This window comes from Cervus elaphus, chromosome 20, assembly GCF_910594005.1.
Source record: "Cervus elaphus chromosome 20, mCerEla1.1, whole genome shotgun sequence".
NCBI classification, from domain to species: Eukaryota; Metazoa; Chordata; class Mammalia; order Artiodactyla; family Cervidae; genus Cervus; species Cervus elaphus.
The window spans coordinates 67,595,602-67,615,037 of NC_057834.1; the positions used below are offsets into that span (position 1 = coordinate 67,595,602).

General features: G+C 37.7%; 1 pseudogene; it reads left to right on the top strand.

Annotated features, from left to right (window-relative positions):
• The first annotated feature begins 6,477 nt into the window (after positions 1-6,477).
• Positions 6,478-18,533, top strand: LOC122676753 (annotated as a pseudogene).
• The last annotated feature ends 903 nt before the right edge of the window (positions 18,534-19,436 follow it).

Sequence of the window (19,436 nt, forward strand, 5' to 3'; positions counted from 1 at the left end):
GTTGAAAATTCATGAGACAGAGGCCTGTCAGAAATGTTAGGGTCATTAAACAAAGGTAAGACATATATTCACCATTGAATATGTCAAACTGCAGTTTATTTGAAAGAACCTGTTTTCTGTTACTTAAGCAACAATAATGACTCTACAACTTTCAAATGAAACAAAAACCAAATCTGTGTTTGAATATCTTGGAATGGATTATAAATCACACCATATTTTCTCATTAAATACATTATATGGGTACCATATAAGAGAGCAGAAAGCCCCAGATTATCACACACCACTAGGAAAGAATGTCTCCTAACTCACAAAAGGAGACCAAGCTTATAATCAGGGAACTGCAAACTTGAGAGAATAGCATTGAAACATGTATATTACCATATGTGAGATAGAGGACCAGTCCGTGTTCAATGCATGAACCAGGACGCTCAAAGCCAGTGCACTGGGACAACCCAGAGGGGTGGGATGGGGTGGGAGGTTGAAGGCGGGGTTCAGGAAGGGCGGGACACACGTTCACCCATGGCTGATTCAAATCAATGTACGGCAAAAACCACCACAATGCAGTGGTTTAGTCGCTAAGTCATGTCTGACTCTTGCGACCCCATGGACTGTAGTCTGCTAGGCTCCTCTGTCCATGGGGATTCTCTAGGCAAGAATACTGGAGTGGGTTTTCATTTCCTTCTCCAGGGGATCTTCCCAACCCAGGAATTGAACCCAGGTCTCCTGCATTGCAGGCAGATTCTTTACTGACTGAGCTACAAGGGAACCACCACAATATTATAAAGTAATTAGCCTCCAATTATAATAAATTTTTAAAAAAATTCAGCCCCTTCATTTTTCAGCTTTCAGTTTGACATGGAATTTTCTTCTGAGTGGTAAAGGTCTTATTTGTTTATGTGTTTAGAGAACAAAAAAGCAGATACATACCAAAAAATAAAAACTCTTCCAAAGAATTTAATATTTCAGAAAATATCAGAGTTGTCATCAGCACACTGACGGACTTTGCCACATGTATTTTAATGATTGTTGTTGCTTTCGCCTTGAATTACCATGCTAAGGGCTTTGAGATCTCAGCTGGACTCTGGGTAGTGAAGAATGTAGAGCCTTGTTTCCTCATCTGTAAAGGGAATGTATTTTGACACAATGGAGGTTGGGTGTCTAGCCTACCCTATCTCCTCTAAGCTGCCCCCACCCACGATGAGTTACCCCTAGATAACAGTTTGGTCTGTGGCCCCACCTCTTGCTTCACCTTGTCCATACAGGACATTTCAGCTTCTCTGCTCCCAACTCCCATCCCACTGTCCTCCAGAAATTTCAAATTGGAATACAGGGATTCTGGTCATTAGCTGGATCTGCCAGAAGTAGGAAAAACACGTGAGACCCAGGGTTAAAGACGAAAACTGGAGGCAGACATAATGACCTCTCTGCAAGGAAAGAAGAGGAAGTTGGGAGACAGACAGGTAGACACTGAAAACTAGGAAACACTTGCAGACCAAGAGAGCAGGGGAGAAGTGCTTGGGTTGCCAAGGGCTTTCCTGCTATGATTCAGTACATTGGGAGACCTCCCAAATCACCTATCCTTTGGTTTTGTTAGGACGCCTTTCTCTTCGTAACAAATCTTCCTTGAGTACATCAGGTCTCTTCCTATCAAACAATACCTAATTAGAGATAAAACTATCCACTAAACATACAGTTATGAGACTCAAAGGAAATAATGCTTGGTAAAAGATTAAAGCCTGACTGAAAATGTTATTAAACATTTTTGTTATTACTATTATTATGGCAGTTTCATGCTCACTGTCATCTTTTTCTTAAAACAAAAATGGTGGATTTTTAGTATTGCTCCTATATGATTGTTCCTATATGATTAGCTGGTCCTATCAAAAAGAAGGAAGTTAATATGCTTTAAATGATACTCTTTCTTTGAAAAAAAAAAAGTATGTGACAATATACAAATACAAACACACAGATGCACACAAACATACTCTTTAGTTTAATCCAATTCATTGCTGGAGTACCCAAGAAAGGGCCTAAGTGAAATAACATCACAAAACCAGAATACTGAAACCTCATTTAATGGGTCATTCATATATTTCTCTCTTTTGTTAAACAAAGCTTCACTTAGCCAACAAAGAAAGTTTAAAGAATATAAGAATCCCATAATTTCTTTTTTAAGTGTCTCTAGAGAAGATGAGGGGCTTCCCTCATAGCTCAGTAGGTAAAGAATCTACCTGCAATGCAGGAGACCCGGGTTTGATTCCTGGGTTGGGAAGATCCCCTGGAGAAGGAAATGGCAACCCACTCCAGTGCTCTTGCCTGGAAAATCCCATGGACGGAGGAGCCTAGCAGGCTACAGTCCACGGGGTCGCAAGAGTTGGACACAACTTAGCAAGTAAACGACACATGACCACCAGAGAAGACGAGGCCATAGTATTTCTTAATAAAGATTTAAGATTCTTACACTGAATCAACATCTGTCAATTATGTTGAAAACATTTTTTTAAATTGTAATCAATACCATCAGTTCGTGCCTACATTTTCTGTTATTTCTAGAATAGATTGAGTATAAATCATCTATATGGTTATTTTAGTAACCATGAAATTCAAACTCAAATGTCAATAACAATGTTCTTTCTTTCTCTCTCTCCCTTTTTCTTTTATCATTTTGCGTGTGTATGTTAGAGCCCTTCACTCTTCATTCCAATGGTCCAGATAATTCAAATCCTTTTATAATTCTCATTTGCCAGTTCTATGTGCATTTTAATGAAATGTACCATTGAATCAATCATTATTTTTCAAATCTGCCCATTGTGTCAGGCTCAAGGACAGAGCACTTTCATTTTGGATCACAAGCAGAGTAGAAAAGAGGCGTGCTCTTAAAGTAGCCCATAATGCATTCTACAACATAGAACCAAAGGTAGATGACATACATTTTGAAAAACAAGCAAACATACCTTGAATGGAACTCAGAAGAGTATCAAGGAGATGGAACACATACAAAGGTGTTCCACAGCCAGAGGTGAAAAACTGGGATAATTAATTAACTTGAATGGACACCATAAAAGATGTTGTTCTTGTTCAGCCCCTCAGTCTTGCCCAACTCTTTGTGACCCCGTGGACTGCAGCATGCCAGGTTTTCTGTCCTTCACTATCTCCAGGAGTTTGCTCAAATTAATAGCCATAGAGTCAATGATGCCATCCAATCATCTCATCTGTCACTCCCTTCTCCTCCTGCCCTGAATCCTTCCCAGCACAAGGGTCTTTTCCAATGAGTTGGCTCTTTCCATCAGGTGTCCCAAGTATTAGAGTTTCAGCTTCATCATCAGTCCTTTCAATGAATATTCAGGGTTGATTTCCTTTAGGGTTGACTGGTTGGATCTCCTTGCAGTCCAAGGGACTCTGAAGAGTCTTCTCCAATACCCCCACTCCAAAGCATCAATTCTTCAGTGTTCAGCCTTCTTTATGGTCCAACTCTGACATCTGTACGTGACTATTAGAAAAACCATAGCTTTGACTAGATGGACCTTTGTTGGCAAAGTAATGTCTCTACTTTTTAATATGTTGTCTAGGTTTGTCAGAGCTTTTCTTCCAAGGAGTAAGCATCTTTTAATTTCATGGCTTCAGTCACCATCTGCAGTGATTTTCGAGCCCAAGAAAATTAAAATCTGTCACTGTTTCCATTGTTTCCCCATCTATTTGCCATGAAGTGATGAGACCAGATGCCATGATCTTCATTTTTAAATGTTGAGTTTCAAGCTAGCCTTTTCACTCTTCTCTTTCACTTTCATCAAGAGGCTCTTTTGCTTTCTGCCTTAAGGTTGGTGTCATGTGCATATCTGAGATTATTGATATTTCTCCTGGCCATCTTGATTCCAGCTTGTGCTTAATCCAACCCAGCATTTCACATAATGTACTCCACATAGAAGTTAAATAAGCAGGGTGACAGCATACAGCCTTGATGGACTCCTTTCCCAATTTGGAACGAGTCCGTTGTTCCATGTCCTGTTCTAACTGTTGCTTCTTGACCTGCATACAGGTTTCCCAGGAGGCAGGTAAGTTGGTCTGGTATTCCCATCTCTTGAAGAATTTTCCACAATTTGTTGTGATCCATACAGTCAAAAGCTTTAGCATAGTCAATGAAGCAGATGTTTTTCTGGAACCCCCTTGCTTTTTCTATGATCCAACAGATGTTGGAGATTTGATATCTAAGATGTTAGCAGGTTTAAGATCTGCACTCAGGACACTGCCTGGCACATAAAATATGTTCAATATAAGTCTTTTAGTTAAAAAGAGACCCTATTCTTTCATTTTTTTCAACATATTTAACATGCTCATTTACAATTCTGTCTTGATCATTCTAGCATTTGCCATTTTTTGAGCCTTTAATTTTGTAGACTATAGGTTCTGCTGTCTCCCGCTTATTATGACTTGACTTTTTGCGTGTTTAGGGAAGCTTCACTGTGAGAGCTTTCTGTGCAGAGAAAATCCATGTTTACCTCTGTTAGGTACCTGGGGCAATGCCAACCATGACCACCATAAAATAATTCTTTGCTTAGTATTTGGGGAGTCATGCAAGAGAGTTTCATACACTGAACTCAGGTCTGTGGTTCAGAATTCTTAAGGGAAACTTCTTTTCCAATGCACCCAGATATCAGGTCCACTCCTGCCTTCAAGACTTTGTACCAGCCATTTTCTCTGCTCTAGATTTTCATATTTGGTCTTTTTTATCCTTAACTTCTTAGCTCAAATGTCACCTCCTCAAAGAAGCAATTCTTTACTGCCTGACAGAAATGAATCCTCCATTCCATTCATTCCATGAATCCATAGAAACATGCAGTCTAGGTCCTCAGAACATATTTGTTTGACTCCTTAAGTCAAATAAATGAAATAAAATTCCTGTCTGTGATCACATCCCTCAAAAACAGTCACAAGGATTTCCACCAAATAGAGGGTATATTGAAAAAGGATGAATCAATATTCCTGGAATGTGATGTAAGCAAAACAGATTTTGTGGAGTACAGTGTTGCTACCTTTTTCACTTAGTTTCTCTTTTCCCAGGATTGACAATCAGCATCTGTGTTAGTGGACATGTTAAATAATTTATTTCATATCAAACTTAAAATTAAAAGCAAAGGCCATTTATCTAACTAGGCTAATATCTAACGGAATATTTTGAACACCCTGCCAGTGCCATACCTTGACCATGGATGTTAGACCAGCTTATAATTTCATGTACATCTGAACCAACATTTCAAAAATATCTGTTCAATAATTACTTATTGAAGAAAGAGAAAAGTGCCTTTTTATAGTTTTTCAATTGTGTTTAAGATAATGTAATCAGATGCACTCAAGGTAATGTAATCTTCTAACGTAATATGGAATCCTCTTTTCTTCTGCAGTGTTTCCTCACTCATAATTTACACATACCAACATAAAAGTAACTTATAAGGACATGTTACAAAGTCCTGATCAAAATATCATCTGAAAGTTGTAGGGTTCTTTCCTGTCCTTTATGTCAGCAAAAATATTTTCATCTTCTCAGCAGTTCTTTCTCACATTTAGTTTCTCTCATGCTTTTCTAACTCAGAAAATACCATTGCAAGTATGCTAAAGGGTTTCAAGTTTAGTAGGAAATTTTTTAATTCCCACTAGGCAGCACTATAACATGCATTTTTCCTTTTCAGCTCTAACTGTTGACTTCAGGCATCTGTCAACTGGTTGTTCTCAGAGTGCTTGTCACCCATTGAAAAAATTTTCAAGAGACATCCATCAGTGGTGGCAAGGAAAGTTTTGTTTTGTCTTAATTTTTGCTCCAAGGTGTGATTTGGCAGAAGTCAAGCTACGAAAGAAGCCAACTACAAAAAGGAGTCCTGTGCAGAAACCTGAATAAAATGGCACTACATCTTGAATGTGTTCTAGAGTTGTTTTAGAGTTTCTTATACATCTTTCTATGGCTTCCCTATGGTTCAGATGGTAAAGAATCTGCCTGCAATGCAGGAGACCTGGGTTTGATCCCTGGGTCAGAATGATTTCCTGGAGGAAGAAAAGGCAACCCACTCCAGTATACTTGTCTGGAGAATCCCATGGACAGAGGGCTACATTCCATGGGGCAGCAAAGAGTCGGACATGACTGAGCGAGTGAGCACATACTATACACCTTTCTGCTTGACCCTGACCATCAGTCCTCGGGTCCACAGGTTACCTTCCTAGTCTGACAGAGTCCTCACGCTGGACTTTGCCCAGAATCTGAGCAATGCATTTAGCCACTGTTGACTCTTCCCCCATTACAGTAAAAAAAAAAAAAAAAAAATCAGTGAACAATCCAAGAGGCACCACGTTATGCTTGCATACTTAATACCTGGTTGATTTGGAATTGGGTCTAATATCATGGAAAGGGAGAAATAAGAATGGACACAGAAAGAAAAGGTCCATGCCGAAAGGAGGAAGAGAAAGCATTCTACATAAGTGAACGTCCAGATGCTATCCTCTGACGAGGTAAGTTCCAGATCATGGAGCCAAGCTGCAGCTGGACTGTATGGCTCCCTCTGCTCCAGCACTCTCTCATCTCTTGCAGCAGTCTGGCTTGTTCACTGACTTCCTGTCATGTGCCAGGCACTGTGCTTTATTTTCATAAGCACATTTTAAATGCAATGTCGAAAATTAGATATTTTTTATTCCCATTTTAAGGATGAGGAAACTCATGCTAAAAGAGATTCTTTCTCAAAACATCACATCGAGCTGCTTCTCAAATTCAGGAATATTTTTGGACTTCCCTGGTGGTACAGTGGCTAAGACTCCATGCTCCCAGTGCAGGGGGCCCAGGTTTGATCCCTGGTCAGGGAACTAGATCCCACAAGCCGCAACTAAGGAGATTCACATACTGCAATGAAGACTGAATACCCGCCATGGGGCAACTAAAACTCTGGAGAGCTAAATTCTCCAGGTAAGAACACTGGGGGGGATTGCCATGCCCTCCTCCAGGGCATCTTCCCCACTCCAGGGATCAAACCTGTGTCTCTTGTGCTTCCCGCAGTGCAAGCAGATTCTTTACCCACTGAGCCATCTGGGAAGCCCAACTAAAATCCAGTGCAGCCAAATTAAAAATCAAGGAATATTTACCTAAAATAATGAACCATCTAAAACTAAGAGAATAAAGACCATATCCTTTGAAGCCAAAGTCTATCATCTCAAATTGACTGAGACAAATTTACCATCAGAATCAAAGTTGTAAGTAGGAGGAATGTGAGTTCAGTAGAAATGAGAAGACTCACTTGTCCAGTTAAAAAAAAAATCTCCTATGACCAGTAAGATGTTGAATGGTGCTTGACAGAGGCTGGCAAGTGGAGAAAATGGAGAAGACATTGGTCAAAAGGTAGAAACATTCATGTATATAAGGTACAAACTTTCAGGTATGAGATGAATAAGCTTTGAGGACCTAATGTACAGCATGGTGACTATAGTTAACAATTTTGTATTATATGCTTGAATGTTGCTAACAGAGTAAATCTTAGGTGTTCTCACTACAGAGGAAAAAAGTAATTATGTACGTTGATGGAAGGGTTAACTAAACCTATTACAGTAATCATGTCACAATATATTTGTATCAAATTGTCATGTTGTACCTTAAATTTACCTGGTTTTATGTGTCAGTTGTATCTCAATAAAGTAGGAAAAAATAAAAATCAGTAAACTGAGGTTTAACAAAGTTAAATAAACTTCCCAAGGTCACAGACTTATTGAATGTCTAAACCAGGACTCTAATCCAAGTCTGTACGACCCCAGACTTAGTGTTTCAAATATCCAGGTAAACTACTTCTAGAAAGGGAACTATAACATAGGTAACCTAAGTCATCATTCACCTGAGCTGGAAGCCAAGCTCCACAATCAGATAATAATATCAAAACTAAGTAACATTTATGGAGCAGCATTTAGGATGTACCAGACACTAGCTAAACTCTTTATTTGGATAATTTTAATTTTTTTCTCACAATGAATCTAAGAGATAGGTACTAATATTATCCTTACACTAAAGTTGAAGAAATCAAGACTCAGAGCTTTGTTAGTGTTTTGCCAGGACTTAAATCCTAGCCTCTGGGAACTATGCACTCTTAGTCACTTTACTGTATTTCAAGCCATATCTCTTGGGAGATATGGGAGTTTTAATTCCATCTTTAATAGTACCAACTGCTTAGCTCCCAATTACCTGAATGAAGCCTTTTCCATCTGCACGTCTTGGGTGATACCAAGCAGTGGTTGGAGTAGCCTCTAGCTCCTCCTAGTGGCCAGAATGGCCATTAACATTTACTAAAGGATCGAAGTACTGTGAATCAGTGCTAACCAGGAAACACCCATTTCTGGGTTTATCTAAAGGCCTGGCAAGCATTAAACACCTGCAATCCAATCCATCCTGAGCCTCAGAGGCATCATTAAATGTCTGACATCTGGTATGCACCAGGGTACTTTAGCAACTGGGGAAGAACATCACGCAGATTAAAATGATAAAATTACCCCCAAATTACTTTGGCAGATGTGGAGCAGAGACACCAGGAGTTTTGTTTTTCAGCTTCTTCCTTGCATCCCACTACAATAAATATCAGTGCTTGTTATCCCAGTTAATTATACAGTTCTCCAGCAGCAAGGAAACTCCATTTTCCTTTCTTTTCTGACACACAGCTTTTAGACACATCCCTTCTAATGACCTGCTTCCTCCTCTTTTAAGAACAGTGCTGCAGCCATCCAGCTAGCAATTCAAAACTGAAAGCTCTTCCATCCTCCAACCTTTTTTTTTTTTTTTAGGGTTAATTTTTAAGGCATACCCTAATTACAGGAATTTTCAGTCTTTAAAAAGCAGCTATTTTCAGACCTGTTTACAAGACCATGATCTGAAACATCAGTCAAAAACAGCTTGAACTGATTGCATCCTTCTCTGGAACAGAACATGCAGTAGCAGAATGTCCATTTGTAGCTGGTTCATCTGCCCTGTAATTAAGGTTGCATTGCAGCCCTGCTCCAAACTTATTTCTGCAAGGGAACAGCTAAGATTCCCCTAGATAAGATGTCAGAAAATGTGCTATCCAAATTTGTTGGTTAACATTCTCAGAGCCAATTTAGTGCTGAATTATATCACCAGCAAAGTTGGTGGTAGGGCAACATATATCCGCAGAAGCTCTTGTAAAGTCAGTAATGACGGCCTTGTAAAGTCAAAATGCAGGCACCACTTGAAAATCCTCTTCATAAGACCCATTCAAAGCTCAGTGAAGGAAACATCTTGCTGTCGAACGAAAAAAAAAACAAACTCATTATGCACCTCAACTCAGTTTTATGCACTTAAAAGCTACAGAAACCAAACTTTCCAAATCACAAGTGATTCTTAACAGTGAGTTCATTCTTCTGCCATTATTCACACAGATGGATGATGTCATATGCATTTTAAAAATGAGAAATCAACTTTGGGGATCAATTGAGTCAAGGATAAGAATAGACCCAAAGACCTCAAGGCCTCCTCTCAGGCTGAAGAGAGAAACTCTAAAAATGAGAACATCAAAATCAGGGGCAAACCTTGAAAATATGTCTTTTTTTTTTTTCTTCCTAAAGCAGGTTTTATGAAAACAAAAACAGTAAGTGTTCTCAGAGGCTGGTATATTTATCTTATGCAAACCACATATGGCTAATATGTTTTCAAGTTCATTTCTCCCAAAAGTATAATTATTAAACAGACCAAAACATTCCTCAAAGATTATAGACTATAAAAGACTGATATTTGCTAGAATTTATTATCTGCAAAACACCGTTTTGCTCTGAGGTGCATAGTGTTGCAGAAAATTCGGCACCAACCACCTGCCCCTCTTTGTTTATCTACTCTTGGAAAATTCTCTCTTAAAATGTGGCATCTCTGCTTTCCTTCAGCTCACAGCCTTATACTATCACAGGGTCTCACAGCCTTGGTATTTAGAGTCAAGTTTTGAAGTAGCTCAGTGCTCTGAGGGAGAGGCAGGTAAAATAGATCCATCTCATACTAATACTCAGGGACATGTCTCTTGTGCCCGTACACACGTGCGCGCGCACACGCGCACACACACACACACACACAAGATTTTAAGGCATCAATCCACAAGCCATCTCTTAGGATAGTCAAAAAATTAGCTTTCCCTTTTAGCTCCCTCTCTTGAAAAATACATTAAGAATCTAGCCCTGTCCAAATCCTCTTTGTTTTCTCTCAAATGCAGAACCTGTGAATGAGCATGATTTTAAGTCAATACAGCATACATAATTTATAAAGAGAATTTTTTTTTTAAATCATGCATTTCTAAACACAGTTGTTAAGGTTACAACAAGTAATAAAAAATGCAGAGAGCATCTTGCTGGAGAGACGGGAGGTGGGAACCCCCTACTGGCTTAGCCAGAGGAAAACGACCCTACAGGTTCACCCAGCAACAGCTGTGGGATCCAGATTACAAATTTCTCCCAAGGCAGTATGAATATGAGCTTGAAATAGTCATCTCTTCTTCCAAAACAAATTTGCTAGGGCGTTGCTGTCTCAATATTTCTATAAACTAAAATGCACCACTTTCAGAGTAGAGTGAGTTGAATCCTAAATTCTTAGGAAATAAAGTGCACAATGCTCAAGAGGACACACACGAAAAGATTTTTTTTGGAATCTCAAAATCAGTTGGCGGTTGGTAGCAAGGCTTAACAGAGACACAGTCAAAGATTCTATCACTATTTTAGGTCCTTGAATCTCAGAAAGTAAACATATTTGTGGTTGGATTAATACTTATCTTTTGGGAACCATCTCCAGCAAAATGCAAGCACATTATTACATAATTTAGAAGAATATCATATGTGTTGGCTTATAAATATCACAACAGAATTGGATGAAGACATCCAGACCAAACTATATAAAATCCAAGCTCACAGTGGCTGGCAAATGCCTAATGTAGATGGAAGGTAAAATTGTGAATTGCCGGCCTCATCTGAGATTGTAATAAAAGTGAATGGCGAGTTCGAATTATCTAGCTTTATACTCTATTTTTAGCTCCACAAGCATTGAGCATATTCTATATTTTTAATGTTATACCAAGTCCCAGAAATACAAAGATGAAAGATACATACTCTAACCTGCCCTTGGGAAGCACACTGTATAATGGCAAACACACATGCAATAGAGTTAATGTGACTCTAACAAAAAAGTCTGCCTACAGAAAGGGCTTCTAGGCTGTAGGTAAAGGAATTTAGCTTGTTTGTGCATTAGCCACATTTTTATAATCATAAACAAATAATCATCCTGGCTGTCATCTCTGCATTAACAGTTTATAGCATTTTATTAACAATGTACTTTAACATGAACTGTTTGATGTACCCTTCACAAGAGTTCTATCAAATAAGCAGGTAATGAGAAAACTGAAACATCAATATATCTCAGATTTGGAAGCCATATTAAATATCTTTAAAGCCCATCTGTGGGTAATGAACACATGCATGGTGTTACACTAAGAAGGATTCCGAACTCCTGTTAGGTTTAATGGGGAAAAATTCACAATTGATTGAGAATGTCTATTAGGGCTGGTAGGGGATGGACTAGATCCAGTGACTCTATATATGAATCATTTTCTAGCTTATTCATAGCTGCTTTTAGAAGACTAATGGTAGTAACGACCCCTTAGCAGTTTCCTGCTGAATTCTGAATACTGAAGACTAAATGGCCATATGTCCCTCCATCCAGATAATCCCAGGCCTTCACTACAGTACAGAATAGAATAAGTTCCACTATTTTTCCTTAGCTCCATTATGTGTGTGTGTGCTAAGTCACTTCCCTCCTGTCCAACTCTTTGAGACCCTATGGACTGTAGCCCTCCAGGCTCCTCTGTCCATGGGATTTCCAGGCAAGAATATAGTACTGGAATGGATTGCGACACCCATCTCCAGGGGATCTTCCCGATCCAGAGATTGAACCTAGTCTTTTATGTCTCCTGAATTGGCAGGTGGATTCTCTACCACTAGCACCACCTGGGAAGCCCAGATCCATTGTTCCCTTCTCTAAATAATCAGACATTATTCACAAAGTCCATTGTTATCCAAATTCTCTGAGCATTTCAGAGTGAATGATCCATTTTTAAGCATTTTCAAATGTTTCACAATAGTGAACCAAATAACCCTCAATGTACATTTTAATATTTGTCTTTTCATTGATATCAATATAACATTATTACCAATACTGTGCTTATTCAGCCAGGATTTTAATTTGCCTCTGACTGCTCTTTTTCTTTCTCTTTTTTATCCTTTACTATCTGGTTCATTCTTGCCTACTCAACACCACTAATGATTTTGCAAATATTTCCAACAGCATACTTTCCAATAAAATGTGTTTATAATAAAATCTGAATTCTGTGGAAGTAAATTTCTATACACATTGAAAAAATAAAAATACATCATTTTAATTTTATGAAATTCTCTAATTTTTGAAGTTTATGTGGATTTTTTTTTTTTTTTGCATACTAACATTAAGGAGCTCAAAAACTGTCATCTTGGTATCATTTCTATGAACATTAAAATCAGCAATGTAGACATTAAGTCAGGCTTCCTTAGTGGTGCAGAAGTAAAGAGCCTGCCTACCAATGCAGGAGATGAGGGTTCAATCCCTGGGTCAGGAAGATACCCTGGAGAAGGAAATGGCAACCCATTCCAGTATTCTTGCCTGGGAAACCCTATGGTAAGAGGAGCTGGGCAGGCTATGGTCCATGGGATCACAATAGCAACAATAAAACCAAAACCGCAGCCATACCAAGAAGTAATTTTTATTTAGCATATGAGCCTGTGATTCAAGTTACATTGATGCTAATGGGGACTACTAGGGAAACACCCAAACAGAGAGCATAGAACTCCTGCAGAAGAATAGATATACAGCACACTCCACCATTCTTCTTCCAATACCATATTTGCTATTTTTAAAATACTGTTTAAGAGATTTCAAATTCAAATTTAAACTTATTACTTTGAAACTCCTATGGTCATCTCTTCTTCCTTTAGCTTCTGTAGGACTTGACTGCATTCAGGTCTTTATCCTCTACTATATAGTACCTTGCATGGTAAATGTTCAGTAGATAATAATGAATTATTGAACCAGAAAAAGGAATTTTTAGATTATGGATGTGCTTAAGAAGAGAATTCCATTTCAGAGAAATTTCCCCAAGAAAACAGTTTTATGCAAAATGTGAACAATGCAACGTTATCTATAGTAGTAAACCATTTAAAACTACATAGAAGTCTAAACACAGGAGATGGGTGAAAAATCATGGTATATCTAAATGACTGAATTTATGACAGCCATGAAAATGTTTAGTATAAAAAATGTCATTTCATATCAAGTGGAAAAAGCCAGTTATATAACTTTATAGAGCATTTTCATAACATATAAATATGATTTTTCATAAAATATACAGGTAAATTATGCCAAATATTAATAGCAGCTATAACTATATAGTATACTTAAAATTTGGAGGAGGGGCATCTTGCAAAATTTTCTATAAGAAATATGAATTGTTTTTAAATGACAAAAATGTTTCCACAAAAAGTTTTAAACTTCCCAAAGAACAATTTCTCTGGCAAGTAGCACGGAATAAATGATTGCGGTGCTGAAGAGTTAGCTGCATAATGAAATCTGATTGGTGAGTCATCACAGAGGAGGCTTTTCTTTCTTTGGCTTCCAGGGCTAAGACCAGGAGAGGCCAGATATGCTATGCCAGTAACATAACTAGTTATTGGCAAAACAGCAGCTCCAATAGAAACATTCCATTGAAGAAGTTTCCAAGATGATTAAAATGTGTATGCGTGTGTGATGAGTGGCTTCAGTCACATCCAACTCTGTGTGACCCTATGGACTGTGGCCTGCCAGGCTCCTCTGTCCATGAGATTCTCCAGGCAAGAATGCTGGAGTGGGTTGCCATGGCCTTTCCAGGGGATCTTCCCAACCCAGGGATTGAACCTGTGTCTCTTACATTTCCTGCACCGCTACACTAGTGCCACCCGGGAAGCCCCTAAAATGTATATATAGAAAGATACTTAGTCAGTTATTTGTAACATCGAATAAGATAATAGTAATGTCACAGCTTTGCGGATGGCTCAGGGGTGAAGTATCTGCCTGCCAATGCAGTAGACGCAGGAGACGTGGGTTCGATCCCTGGGTCAGGAAGATCCCCTGGAGCAGGAAATGGCAACCCACTCCAGCATTCTTGCCTGGAAAATTTCATGGGCAGAGGAGTCTGGCGGGCTACAGTCCATGGGGTCACAAAGAGTTGGACAAGACGGAGCACCCACACAAAAATGTCAAAGGAAAACATGTAGCTTTTATTTTGCCACTGTTAGCACTTACAGTTTACCATCCAGGACAGCACATTCTAAGTTAAAAGTGTTAACAGGGGTAGTGAGGGATAGAAAAGCTATGTATTCCTAAGTATACTTATTTTTTTAACTTCTTTATTGATGTTATATTAGCATACAACAAACACCACATATTTTAAGTGTACAATTTGATGAGTTTTGACTTATGTATACACCCATGAAACCATTAATAAGATCAAAGTAATGAACATGTCCATCATTCCCAAAGATTTCCTTATGTTTTTATAAACGCTCTCTCCAACCTCTCCTCGCTCCACCCATATACCCTGTCCCCAAAGTAATTTGTCACTTTAGATTACAGACTAATTTGTCACTCTGGATTCATTTGCACTTCCTAGAATTTGATATAAATAGAATTATGTTGAGTATACTCTATTTTTACTTGCTTCATTCACTCAGCATAATTATTTGGAGATTAATTCATGCTGTAGAATATACCAACAGTTCATTCATTTTTATTGCTGAGCAGAATTCCATTATATAAATTTTTGCATAGAATAATTATATTAATGTTATACACATGTATAAAATTATATTAATTTTAATAAATATTTATTGTATAAAATAATATATATGTAAAATTATGTGACAAACATATAAAATACAAGTTTATCTGTTCACTTGTTTGATTTGTTTAGAGATTTTGGCAATTAAACATAAAGCTTGTTTGAACAGTACTCTACAAGTCTTTGTGTGGAAAAGACTTTTATTGCCCTTTAATGAATATTTTGGAGTGGACTATCTAGATAACGTGGTAGAGGTGGGTGTAATTTTTAAGAAACTGCCAAACTCTAAGCAATTGTACTATTTTATATCCTCTTCAGCATTATATGGGGACTTCCCACATGGGGCTAGTGGTAAAGAATCTGCTTGCCAGTGTAGGAGACACAAGAGATGTGGGTTTGATCCCTGGTCCAGAAGATCCCTTGGAGAAGGAAATGGCAACCCACTCCAGTATTCTTGCCTGGAAAATCCCAAGGACAGGGGAGTCTGGTGGGCTACAGTCCATGGGGCTGCAAGGAGTTGGACACAACTGAGCACTCAGCATTATGTAAGAGTTCCAGCTACTCCACGTTCACTTGGGATGTTCAGTCTTTATAAATTTAGCCATCCTCATAGACATGTGGTAGTTCTTCGTTGCAATTTTAATTTGCATTTATTTAATGATGAATTGTGCTGCGTGTTGCTTCATTTGCTTACTTGCGTTAATAGTATATCTGTTTTGGTCTATTCAAACCTTCTGTCCATTTAAAAAAAAAAATGAGTTCTCTTTTTTATTGAGTTTCAGAGGTTTTTATATATTCTGGATATAAATTCTTCATCATATGTGTGAGTTAAAAAATTTCTCTTTACCATTCATTTTCAACAAATGCATCATTATACAAACTGTTGTTTTATTCTTGTTTCTTGTACTTGGAATTCATTGATATTATTGATCTGGGGAATCATAGACTTCACTGAATTTGGAATTTTTCAGTCTTTATTTCTTCAAATGTTTTTTTAGTCCCTGTCTTCTTTGAGCACTTCATTAAGTGTATTAGCCACATAAAATTGTTCCATATCACACTGATTCTCTATTCATTTTTTAAAATTCTTTATTTCTGTTTCTGCTTTATTTCTGTAAATTGACATATTCCCAAGTCTTCATTCTTGCAAATTTTTACATCTGGAATGTTGCTTCTTTACAAATCCCATTCGGTGTGCTATTCTTATCAAACATTTTAATTTACATTTATATACATGAAATTTTTCTTTTTTATATCTTCCACTTCTATACTTTTTGAACTTACAGAATAGGGTTTTGAGAACTATTTAAATGTTTTTATTTGCTAATTATAACATTTATAACATCAGACTTTTAACTGATTGATTTTTTTCCCTCTCATTATGAGTCATAATTTTCTATTATTTTGTTCAAACATTGTTTATTGAATTCCAACATTGTGAACTTCACTTTGCTAGATACTGGATATTTTTGTATTGTCATAAATATTCTTGAGCTTTGTTCTGGGTCACAATTAATTTACTTGGGTACTGTTTGTTCTTTCTTTTATGATTTGTTAGGTGAGGTTGGAGAAGTGTTTTAGATCAATACTATCCTATAATTGATGAAGACTCTTCAGTGAGCGCCACCTGATGCCCTATGAACTGTGAGGTTTTTCAGTCTCTCACTGGAGAGAAGAGAGGCTATAACCAGCCCTATATCCCTGCCATGGGCTGTCATCTTTAACCCATTTAGGTGATTCTTTTCATGGTCTTGGGTAGTTTCCTCACCCCTGTTCACTCATCACCACTCTGCTAAAGAAACAGAGATGGGCTCAGATCTCTGGGTTCTCTTTCATGCAGCTCTCTCCTCTGCAGCCCTTTGGGTAGGTAAACTCTAGGCAGCTTTTTTCCCCCAAACTCCGAGCTTTGTCTCTTCAACTCAGGATGTTGGCCATACCCTGTCTCCATATTCTATGGCCTGGAAGCCCTCTCAACATAGAAACATAGGGAAATTCATAGAGTATACCACATTTCTCCCCACCTTTCGGGCATCACTGTTCTCCATTCCCTGATAATAATACCTTGATAACACTTATTCCATATATGCTGTCCATTTTTTTCAGGTTCAGTGATAATTCTGTTCCCATAAATTACATCTTAGTTGAAAATGGCTATCCCTAAGTGTATTCATTCTTACTCAGAGTGACACCTATAAGCCTCAGCATTCTGAATAGTAAATAAGCAACCATAACATTCAGACGATCACATACAATCATGGAATCTCAACTATTCCTCTGTGAAATAACTCAGACAAAAAGAAAAGAAAAAAATAGATGGCTTTGACCTGAACTGTTGTTGTTTAATGGGTACTGTTTTCAGTAAATATTTTATACTTTATCTTTTTAAAATTAATACTTTTCATACTATTCTTGAGTGGTGATATCTGTTAAAGTACTGTGTATTAATTTTGGTTTTTACTGCCAAATTAGAGTCCTTTTCAATAGACTATTGGAGTAGGAAATGGCATCCCACTCCAGTATTCTGGCCTGGAAAATCCCATGGACAAAGGAGCCTGGTGGGCTATCATCCATGGGATCACAAGAGTGGGACACAACTTAGTGACTAAACCAACCGCAAAGATAAATTTAGAAATTCTTTAGTTTACATTTATTTTTTCTTAAAATTCAGGATGGGCCTGGATGCCTTAGAGCCTGAGTCATTAGGCCACAGCCCAGTCTGTCCCAAGACTCAGCTTGGGAAACTAGGACATTTAAACCAGACAATTACAAGATGCTGTCACAAATGTGGAGAAGCATTCTGGGGAGCTGTGCCAAATCTCTGCTGCTTACATGCAGAAAAGTGCCAGACTGTGACACAAAGCAGAACTCCTGGTGAATGATATTAATGTGTATGTCTCTACAGAGACCCCAACTTTAAAGCAGTGTCTGAAAAACTTTGCTGATGAGTTTGCCAGATTTCAGGATTACTGACAGGCAGAAGTTGAAAGATTTGAAGTCAAAGTATTAGTTGAACCTTTGAAAGCTTATGGAATCATTGTAAAAATAAAATAAGATGACTCAAAGCAATATTAACAGCAAGGAATCACGAAGCTAAACAGTTAACTGAGTTAGAAAGAACACATCAGAGAAACCCATCTGATTGACATGTTATTTCACAGGCAGAAACTGAATTACGAAGAGCTACAGTGGATGCTATTGGAACAACTCATCATCTGGAGGAAACTATTGACAATTTTGAAAAGCAGAAAATAAAGGGTATAAAGACTATATTTTCAGAATCTATCACTATTGAAGTGTTATTTCACAGTGAAGCTGTAGAGGTCTACACTGATGTCTACCAAAATATACAAAAGACTAACAAAGACTTGAAGGTTTTCCATAATTCTCTGGATCCACCAGATGATTTACCTTGTTTAGAAGTCCTTAGATATCATAAGAGCAAATCAAAGGCATCTCTTCAGAAATCCCTATCAGCTAAATGTTTATCTGGAACAGGACAGGTATCTACCTGTCGACTAAGAAATGATAGACAAGCAGAAGATGATTGATGAAGAGGAGGAAGACAGACATTACATAAGGAAATTAAATTTCTTAAGCAAACTTTGCATTTCCATTTTCTATCTTAAATAACTGGGAAGTCAGATCTACTAAAACTGCAAAACTTTATGCTTGTTTGATATGTCAAACCTCAAAATGAAATCCTACTGGAAATGGAGAAATTATTAAAGGAAATTTATGTTGACCAAGGAAAATATAAATAAATAAAAAATAAAATTCAGGATGTTTCTATGTAAACTTAACTTTAGAAGAATATACAGGCTAAAACAATAGGGATATTTTATAATAAATAAAACATAATTTTTGTGTAGATAAAGCATACCAACTTACCAAACTTCATATCAAACACTCAGACTGTACCTATAGGTAAAATCACTTTAACTGCTTTGCCTGGGTTGATTGCTTGGTTGTTTCAAAGTCCCTAGCAATTCAGTTAAATTGGTTAGACCATTATATAATATGAAACTGACAGGTTGTTTCACTGAACTGACTCACAAAGTCAATCAAAAGTTGAACTGGTTGTATATGGAATCATAAAAAATCTGGGAATAATCCTGTGTAGAGTGCTGTGGGGTTTGGAGAGCACTGAAAAAACACTTGTGAATCCCTCCTTTTCTTCTAATGTTTTTATCAAAGGATTTTGAAGATACAACAGTATTTAAGCTCCTTAGAGCTAAAGTGTCTTTGGTATTTCAAGAAATAATCTGTGATTGCAAATAGTCTATGAAATGCATTTTTGCATCACAGTATCAAGTGAGGAAATCACATTTAGAACTTAGAATAACAAACCCCCTGTTGGCATCATGAATAGAACACTCATATTAACTAAATAAAACAAACACCAGTAGGAAAGTGGTCTGCTGCTGCTGCTGCTAAGTCACTTAAGTCATGTCCGATTCTATGTGACCCCATAGATGGCAGCCCACCAGGCTCTTCTGTCCCTGGGATTCTCCAGGCAAGAATACTGGAATGGGT